Genomic DNA, 10,816 nt, shown 5'->3' with positions numbered 1-10,816 from the left:
TTGGCGAAATAAAGCGTTTTTGAACAACTTCATATAAATCGCTGTAACTTTTGATAGAAGACTCAGACAAACATGTTTATGGCTTTATCTTATAGAACTCAATATCCCCGTGCTGGGCAAACAGGTTTTGCAGCCGTTTGAGCTAAGATTTTAAAATTATTCACATAATGAAAACCTATACTTTGTTTCAGGCGAGTTTCCCATTCAAATGCATGTAACAGTGAGAAACGCATTGTCTTGGCGAAATAAAGCGTTTTTGAACAACTTCATATAAATCGCTGTAACTTTTGATAGAAGACTCAGACAAACATGTTTATGGCTTTATCTTATAGAACTCAATATCCCCGTGCTGGGCAAACAGGTTTTGCAGCCGTTTGAGCTAAGATTTTAAAATTATTCACATAATGAAAACCTATACTTTGTTTCAGGCGAGTTTCCCATTCAAATGCATGTAACAGTGAGAAACGCATTGTCTTGGCGAAATAAAGCGTTTTTGAACAACTTCATATAAATCGCTGTAACTTTTGATAGAAGACTCAGACAAACATGTTTATGGCTTTATCTTATAGAACTCAATATCCCCGTGCTGGGCAAACAGGTTTTGCAGCCGTTTGAGCTAAGATTTTAAAATTATTCACATAATGAAAACCTATACTTTGTTTCAGGCGAGTTTCCCATTCAAATGCATGTAACAGTGAGAAACGCATTGTCTTGGCGAAATAAAGCGTTTTTGAACAACTTCATATAAATCGCTGTAACTTTTGATAGAAGACTCAGACAAACATGTTTATGGCTTTATCTTATAGAACTCAATATCCCCGTGCTGGGCAAACAGGTTTTGCAGCCGTTTGAGCTAAGATTTTAAAATTATTCACATAATGAAAATCTATACTTTGTTTCAGGCGAGTTTCCCATTCAAATGCATGTAACAGTGAGAAACACACTGTCTTGGCGAAATAAAGCGTTTTTCAACCACTTCATATAAATCGCTGTAACTTTTGATAGAAGACTCAGACAAACATGTTTATGGCTTTATCTTATAGAACTCAATATCCCCGTGCTGGGCAAACAGGTTTTGCAGCCGTTTGAGCTAAGATTTTAAAATTATTCACATAATGAAAACCTATACTTTGTTTCAGGCGAGTTTCCCATTCAAATGCATGTAACAGTGAGAAACGCATTGTCTTGGCGAAATAAAGCGTTTTTGAACAACTTCATATAAATCGCTGTAACTTTTGATAGAAGACTCAGACAAACATGTTTATGGCTTTATCTTATAGAACTCAATATCCCCGTGCTGGGCAAACAGGTTTTGCAGCCGTTTGAGCTAAGATTTTAAAATTATTCACATAATGAAAACCTATACTTTGTTTCAGGCGAGTTTCCCATTCAAATGCATGTAACAGTGAGAAACACACTGTCTTGGCGAAATAAAGCGTTTTTCAACCACTTCATATAAATCGCTGTAACTTTTGATAGAAGACTCAGACAAACATGTTTATGGCTTTATCTTATAGAACTCAATATCCCCGTGCTGGGCAAACAGGTTTTGCAGCCGTTTGAGCTAAGATTTTAAAATTATTCACATAATGAAAACCTATACTTTGTTTCAGGCGAGTTTCCCATTCAAATGCATGTAACAGTGAGAAACGCATTGTCTTGGCGAAATAAAGCGTTTTTGAACAACTTCATATAAATCGCTGTAACTTTTGATAGAAGACTCAGACAAACATGTTTATGGCTTTATCTTATAGAACTCAATATCCCCGTGCTGGGCAAACAGGTTTTGCAGCCGTTTGAGCTAAGATTTTAAAATTATTCACATAATGAAAACCTATACTTTGTTTCAGGCGAGTTTCCCATTCAAATGCATGTAACAGTGAGAAACGCATTGTCTTGGCGAAATAAAGCGTTTTTGAACAACTTCATATAAATCGCTGTAACTTTTGATAGAAGACTCAGACAAACATGTTTATGGCTTTATCTTATAGAACTCAATATCCCCGTGCTGGGCAAACAGGTTTTGCAGCCGTTTGAGCTAAGATTTTAAAATTATTCACATAATGAAAATCTATACTTTGTTTCAGGCGAGTTTCCCATTCAAATGCATGTAACAGTGAGAAACACACTGTCTTGGCGAAATAAAGCGTTTTTCAACCACTTCATATAAATCGCTGTAACTTTTGATAGAAGACTCAGACAAACATGTTTATGGCTTTATCTTATAGAACTCAATATCCCCGTGCTGGGCAAACAGGTTTTGCAGCCGTTTGAGCTAAGATTTTAAAATTATTCACATAATGAAAACCTATACTTTGTTTCAGGCGAGTTTCCCATTCAAATGCATGTAACAGTGAGAAACGCATTGTCTTGGCGAAATAAAGCGTTTTTGAACAACTTCATATAAATCGCTGTAACTTTTGATAGAAGACTCAGACAAACATGTTTATGGCTTTATCTTATAGAACTCAATATCCCCGTGCTGGGCAAACAGGTTTTGCAGCCGTTTGAGCTAAGATTTTAAAATTATTCACATAATGAAAATCTATACTTTGTTTCAGGCGAGTTTCCCATTCAAATGCATGTAACAGTGAGAAACACACTGTCTTGGCGAAATAAAGCGTTTTTCAACCACTTCATATAAATCGCTGTAACTTTTGATAGAAGACTCAGACAAACATGTTTATGGCTTTATCTTATAGAACTCAATATCCCCGTGCTGGGCAAACAGGTTTTGCAGCCGTTTGAGCTAAGATTTTAAAATTATTCACATAATGAAAACCTATACTTTGTTTCAGGCGAGTTTCCCATTCAAATGCATGTAACAGTGAGAAACACACTGTCTTGGCGAAATAAAGCGTTTTTCAACCACTTCATATAAATCGCTGTAACTTTTGATAGAAGACTCAGACAAACATGTTTATGGCTTTATCTTATAGAACTCAATATCCCCGTGCTGGGCAAACAGGTTTTGCAGCCGTTTGAGCTAAGATTTTAAAATTATTCACATAATGAAAACCTATACTTTGTTTCAGGCGAGTTTCCCATTCAAATGCATGTAACAGTGAGAAACGCATTGTCTTGGCGAAATAAAGCGTTTTTGAACAACTTCATATAAATCGCTGTAACTTTTGATAGAAGACTCAGACAAACATGTTTATGGCTTTATCTTATAGAACTCAATATCCCCGTGCTGGGCAAACAGGTTTTGCAGCCGTTTGAGCTAAGATTTTAAAATTATTCACATAATGAAAATCTATACTTTGTTTCAGGCGAGTTTCCCATTCAAATGCATGTAACAGTGAGAAACACACTGTCTTGGCGAAATAAAGCGTTTTTCAACCACTTCATATAAATCGCTGTAACTTTTGATAGAAGACTCAGACAAACATGTTTATGGCTTTATCTTATAGAACTCAATATCCCCGTGCTGGGCAAACAGGTTTTGCAGCCGTTTGAGCTAAGATTTTAAAATTATTCACATAATGAAAACCTATACTTTGTTTCAGGCGAGTTTCCCATTCAAATGCATGTAACAGTGAGAAACGCATTGTCTTGGCGAAATAAAGCGTTTTTCAACCACTTCATATAAATCGCTGTAACTTTTGATAGAAGACTCAGACAAACATGTTTATGGCTTTATCTTATAGAACTCAATATCCCCGTGCTGGGCAAACAGGTTTTGCAGCCGTTTGAGCTAAGATTTTAAAATTATTCACATAATGAAAACCTATACTTTGTTTCAGGCGAGTTTTCCATTCAAATGCATGTAACAGTGAGAAACACACTGTCTTGGCGAAATAAAGCGTTTTTCAACCACTTCATATAAATCGCTGTAACTTTTGATAGAAGACTCAGACAAACATGTTTATGGCTTTATCTTATAGAACTCAATATCCCCGTGCTGGGCAAACAGGTTTTGCAGCCGTTTGAGCTAAGATTTTAAAATTATTCACATAATGAAAACCTATACTTTGTTTCAGGCGAGTTTCCCATTCAAATGCATGTAACAGTGAGAAACGCATTGTCTTGGCGAAATAAAGCGTTTTTGAACAACTTCATATAAATCGCTGTAACTTTTGATAGAAGACTCAGACAAACATGTTTATGGCTTTATCTTATAGAACTCAATATCCCCGTGCTGGGCAAACAGGTTTTGCAGCCGTTTGAGCTAAGATTTTAAAATTATTCACATAATGAAAATCTATACTTTGTTTCAGGCGAGTTTCCCATTCAAATGCATGTAACAGTGAGAAACACACTGTCTTGGCGAAATAAAGCGTTTTTCAACCACTTCATATAAATCGCTGTAACTTTTGATAGAAGACTCAGACAAACATGTTTATGGCTTTATCTTATAGAACTCAATATCCCCGTGCTGGGCAAACAGGTTTTGCAGCCGTTTGAGCTAAGATTTTAAAATTATTCACATAATGAAAATCTATACTTTGTTTCAGGCGAGTTTCCCATTCAAATGCATGTAACAGTGAGAAACACACTGTCTTGGCGAAATAAAGCGTTTTTCAACCACTTCATATAAATCGCTGTAACTTTTGATAGAAGACTCAGACAAACATGTTTATGGCTTTATCTTATAGAACTCAATATCCCCGTGCTGGGCAAACAGGTTTTGCAGCCGTTTGAGCTAAGATTTTAAAATTATTCACATAATGAAAACCTATACTTTGTTTCAGGCGAGTTTCCCATTCAAATGCATGTAACAGTGAGAAACGCATTGTCTTGGCGAAATAAAGCGTTTTTCAACCACTTCATATAAATCGCTGTAACTTTTGATAGAAGACTCAGACAAACATGTTTATGGCTTTATCTTATAGAACTCAATATCCCCGTGCTGGGCAAACAGGTTTTGCAGCCGTTTGAGCTAAGATTTTAAAATTATTCACATAATGAAAACCTATACTTTGTTTCAGGCGAGTTTCCCATTCAAATGCATGTAACAGTGAGAAACGCATTGTCTTGGCGAAATAAAGCGTTTTTGAACAACTTCATATAAATCGCTGTAACTTTTGATAGAAGACTCAGACAAACATGTTTATGGCTTTATCTTATAGAACTCAATATCCCCGTGCTGGGCAAACAGGTTTTGCAGCCGTTTGAGCTAAGATTTTAAAATTATTCACATAATGAAAACCTATACTTTGTTTCAGGCGAGTTTCCCATTCAAATGCATGTAACAGTGAGAAACGCATTGTCTTGGCGAAATAAAGCGTTTTTGAACAACTTCATATAAATCGCTGTAACTTTTGATAGAAGACTCAGACAAACATGTTTATGGCTTTATCTTATAGAACTCAATATCCCCGTGCTGGGCAAACAGGTTTTGCAGCCGTTTGAGCTAAGATTTTAAAATTATTCACATAATGAAAACCTATACTTTGTTTCAGGCGAGTTTCCCATTCAAATGCATGTAACAGTGAGAAACGCATTGTCTTGGCGAAATAAAGCGTTTTTCAACCACTTCATATAAATCGCTGTAACTTTTGATAGAAGACTCAGACAAACATGTTTATGGCTTTATCTTATAGAACTCAATATCCCCGTGCTGGGCAAACAGGTTTTGCAGCCGTTTGAGCTAAGATTTTAAAATTATTCACATAATGAAAACCTATACTTTGTTTCAGGCGAGTTTCCCATTCAAATGCATGTAACAGTGAGAAACACACTGTCTTGGCGAAATAAAGCGTTTTTCAACCACTTCATATAAATCGCTGTAACTTTTGATAGAAGACTCAGACAAACATGTTTATGGCTTTATCTTATAGAACTCAATATCCCCGTGCTGGGCAAACAGGTTTTGCAGCCGTTTGAGCTAAGATTTTAAAATTATTCACATAATGAAAACCTATACTTTGTCTCGGGTGAGTTTCCCATTCAAATGCATGTAACAGTGAGAAACACACTGTCTTGGCGAAAGAAAGCGTTTTTGTACAACTTCATATAAATCGCTGTAACTTTTGATAGAAGACTCAGACAAACATGTTTATGGCTTTATCTTATAGAACTCAATATCCCCGTGCTGGGCAAACAGAACAGGTTTTGCAGCCGTTTGAGCTAAGATTTTAAAATTATTCACATAATGAAAACCTATACTTTGTTTCAGGCGAGTTTCCCATTCAAATGCATGTAACAGTGAGAAACGCATTGTCTTGACAAAATAAAGCGTTTTTGAACAACTTCATATAAATCGCTGTAACTTTTGATAGAAGACTCAGACAAACATATTTATGGCTTTATCTTATAGAATTCAATATCCCCGTGCTGGGCAAACAGGTTTTGTAGCTGTTTGAGGTAAGATTTTAAAATTATTCACATAATGAAAACCTATACTTTGTTTCAGGCGAGTTCCCCATTCAAATGCATGTAATAGCGAGAAATGCACTGTCCTGGCGAAAGAAAGCGTTTTTGTACAACTTCATAAAGATAGCTATAACTTTTGATAGAAGACTCAGACACAGATATTTATGCTTTGCCTTATAGAATTCAATATCCCCATTGTTAAGTAAAATTTAAGAAACCCAATGACGACATTTAACAAAGTCTAGGTTCAAACTATAGGATCAAAGACATTCCATAGTCTCTGACCATCTCTCCAGCCACTCTGGTGCTGGGGTGAGGTTTTATTACAGATACATCCTATCTGATAGATCTGTGACTTGTGTTGTAAGCTTCCTGCTGATCCTTTACGATCCTTTTGGTGAGCAGGAGGTCACACAAACGCCCCCCCCCCCCCCCCCCCCCCCAACACACACATTCTCATATGCATGCACGCACGCACGTGCTTACACATACACACATATAGTGCCTTGATGCCCAAAAACCTTTGTGGGTTTTACGGTGGGAGGTGCTTGTGTTCTGTTGTGTATTATAACAGTTTTCAATAAATAGATACGAGGAGAGCTGCTCTTTGAAGGACTTTGGCTAGAGACAGGTGAGGAGCTTTAAGCTCCACTGCCTGGTTCTGACCAAAGCTTCCTTCGTTAGCGTCTGGGACGCCTGATGAAAGCCCTGGAGCAGAGTGAAGCTGACCCCACCCACTTGAAACGTAAAGGCAAATAGGCGGAGCGGTTAGTGCTACGTTTATGCAGATTTGTGCAGGTAAAATTAGCGTTTGTGCTGCTACGGTTTCTAAGATATAATGATTTTAATTCTTACGGCCTATGCTGTATAACACCAGTGTCTGTGGCAGTGAGTTTCAGCAGCTGTGGAGTTTTGCACGTTTATAGAAGACTGTCCACTTTTCTTAGGCTTGCTGCATATTAAGTTTTATTAGTTTACACTTTAGTAACACAATTTAGTCAGCAGAAAGGTCGATATTTCTTTTGTTACCAGTGCAGAAACGTACGCAAGGTAGGCTAAAGTTCTTTATTTTTTTCTGTGGAAAACTGTGACTTTCATGTGAAGTGATTCATGTATACCTAAATGATTATTATTTTTTACATACCCAGTTTGTCTCTATGATTTTGTTTTGAGTTATATATGTTCATTATTATTAATGTAGCCGTCTTAGAAGAAATAAAGTGTTTGCTTTCATAGGTTGCCACCTACATGTAGAAAATTTTATATTCTACAGCACCTAGGCCAGGGATCTTCAACCTGCGGCTCTAAAGCCACATGTGCCTCTCTGGCCCCTCCACTGTGGCTCTTAAAAGACCAAGTAAGTTATGTTTTGTTATAGAGACAACAAGAAAGGGTTCTGTTAAGTTTGTTTTTTATGAAATATCTGCATTGACTATTCACAGAATGTACAAGGTGCAAAGTGATTTAATGTTTCTTAGCTTCAAAACTGCTTGCTGTAATTTTCAAGTTGGTTGCCCATCTTTCCTAATTTTCAATTTTTATGGAAAGGACTCACTTAGCTTCATTTTAACAAATATTTTTTCCGTTGTAAAGGTTAGATGATTCATTTTACTATAAAATCTAAAGATAAACATTTTTATTGTCATGGTCCTGAGTCTGCCGACTCAGTGTTTTGTGTTTCTTTATGCTTTCGTTTATTCTGAGTATGTATTCTGTTATGATTTGCCATTTGTTAGGTTTCTGTTCTGTGCCTGCCCTGGTCCCACTTCTGTGTTCTGTCTGTCTATGGTGTCACACTGTCTGTTTGTGAATCTGTCTGTTTAGTTCAGTGTCTTGTCTGGTTCTCTGTGTCTGAGTTTCCTGTTTTATTCTGAAGGTCCCCCTCTCATGTGAGTGTGTTCAGGTTACGTTTCCCCTGTCCCGTCAGCTCTGATTTCTCCCAGGTGTGTTGCCCTCCTCTCTCTCATCCCCTGATTACTGCTGTCTGTATTTAAGACCTGTGTGTTCTCCTACCTGTGTCTGGTTCGTCTGCATTCCATGGTGTTTCATTCCTCTCGCTGCATCTCTCTGCCCCGCACCCGGTTTCTTATGTTCCCAGGTTTGTTGTTTAGGTTTCTTTAGTCATTTGTCATTTCTCACTGCCAGTTCTGTCACCCTATTACTTGTAAATAAACGTCACTTGCATTATGAGTCAACTGCCTGCACTTTGGGTCCTTTTCCCTCCAACACCACACGGCTCGCCTCGACAGCTGTGACATTTATTAACATTTTCATAGCTTAAACGATACAACAACTCAGGTGAAGGTGAATGGGTGTGTAAAAGCAAAAATACATCAGACTGACAAAGAAAAGAGTGTTAAAAGATTTTTAGTTTAGAACTTTAACTTTATATGCAAAACTGAACTTACTGATAACACACATGTACTGAACACATGTAACTGTAATGAACCAAATAAAACAGAAAGTGTTAATCTTTTGTTACCTAGTGGCTACACAAGCCAGGAAGTACCAACGACCGGATTTAGTGTGTGATAGTAATAGGTAAATGAACTTTTTTTTTTTAATTATTTGTTTAAATACACAAACAATACACATATTCTTTCAATTGTGTAATTTAAGTGATCTAGATAGCTCTGTTTTGGAAGTTCAGTTAAAGCTAGAAATGTGTTTTAGAGTTTGTAGGTGCTTTTTGGAGTTTTACGTGCTTTGTCTCTAGGGGCCACCGCATATATTTATATATAAACATATATAAATAAAACCACTTTTTTTTTTTTTTTTTTTTTACATTAGTAATTCCTTTTGTGCATAATTTTATATTATTTTTAATAATAAATTAATTAAAGCAACAAAAAAAACCTGAAAAGCCGGTTCGGAGTCGAAAGAGGCGGCTGTTTTTAGTGATCCGAGCCGAAAGAGCCGGTTCTCCAAAATGAGCCGGAAATTACATTACTAGCATACAGCTGTTGCCACAAACGTCGCACTCGCTTACGTCATTGTCATGAGACACTCTCGCAAATTAATCACGGTTTTAGTAACGCAGCGTGCTTACGGGAAAGTAACAGTAATCTAATTATCGTTTTTGCAATAGTAATCCCTTACTTTACTCGTTACTTGAAAAAAGTAATCGGATTACAGTAACGCGTTGTAACACATTTGATTTCCATGTGTGACAACTGCAAGTGTCCAGAGTGAGGACAGACTGAGGGACCCACTGCTGCACATCATCTGTGAGACTTTGCACCCCTGATGATCCACCAGGACAAACTCAGCAGTGTGTGAGGAAGAGGGGGAGGAAGAGCCAGCAGCAGCTGACAGATGGAGAGAATACAGAGACTGTTCCCTGTTTGTGAAGGACTGCTAGAAAAGTTTAAAATAACTAATTGTCTGTCCTGAATCAGTCTTATTAGTTAATGTTCAAATAATTTTATCATTCCAGTGTTCTCAGTGTGGGAGAAAGTACTCAGGGCCTTCAAGTTAAACACTATGAAAGGCAGAAACAAGTTTAATATTCAGAAACCTAAAGTATGTATAAGCAGCAGAATGGACCTAAAAATAAATGTTTGTTTCAGTTCTATGAAGCTTTGAGTATTTTAGATTAGTAGTCCTGCTATGTTTGTTGCATCATGTTGCTGTAATTGTGTATATGCTTTATATATTCTGAGGTAGGTTGATCTATAGTGTTACATCATATTCTATAAGGATGTTATGTGTTTGTGTACTTTCTGCTCAGTTTGACCCATTTAGCAGAAGTCAGCCTGTTTAAGGCTCTGATATCTATTCTGTATTACTTAAAGCAGTTATGTCACATGGTATAATTTTTTCACCTAATAAAGGAATATTTAATATATTGGTCTACTCTTCATTCTATCAGCAACAGTTATTACAGCTCGTACATTTTCTTTTTACACATATATGTAAGCATTGAGCCAAATTTAGTAATGCCAACATACTAAAAGAATATTTGTCTCATATATAATACATCTATAGATACACTGTCAAAGATACTTGTCTTTGAGTGAAGATTTAAGGTGATAGGACATATAAATAAATGCAACTTGAATCTTTGACACAGAGTTCAAGCTCACTGCTGTAATAACTAATAATAATTAATATATTAACTATAATATTGGCCATATTATATTCACATTACCAAAGTGAGATGACTTTAGTCTCGTGAACAACATTAGCTAATTGTTATTTACTAGCTAATCTTAAAATGACTGTTCAGCACAGAAATGAAGCCCAACAATCATGTTTTACAGTCCTCTGGTCATTAAATCACACAGAGCTCACGTAGAAACAAATGAACAAAATACGTTATCCCTCATTCATTTCTGTCAAACAAAGCTGTATGACACGTTTCCAGCGGTTGGTATCACGGTTGCTAGGCAACCTGGTCAGTGCGACCGAGGCTAGACCGTCCCATTTCACAAGCCTACAAGCCTCGCACTTCTGGCCGTAGCGATCTTCGAGTACGCGGCCCTTGAGGACCGTTAAG

This window comes from Aulonocara sp. 'chitande type north' Nkhata Bay, linkage group LG7 (assembly GCF_057382095.1).
Source record: "Aulonocara sp. 'chitande type north' Nkhata Bay isolate Kocher_YH1m ecotype deep benthic linkage group LG7, A_spYH_male_GT1.1, whole genome shotgun sequence".
NCBI lineage: Eukaryota > Metazoa > Chordata > Actinopteri > Cichliformes > Cichlidae > Aulonocara > Aulonocara sp. 'chitande type north' Nkhata Bay.
Note: the sequence above shows the minus strand (reverse complement) of the source record.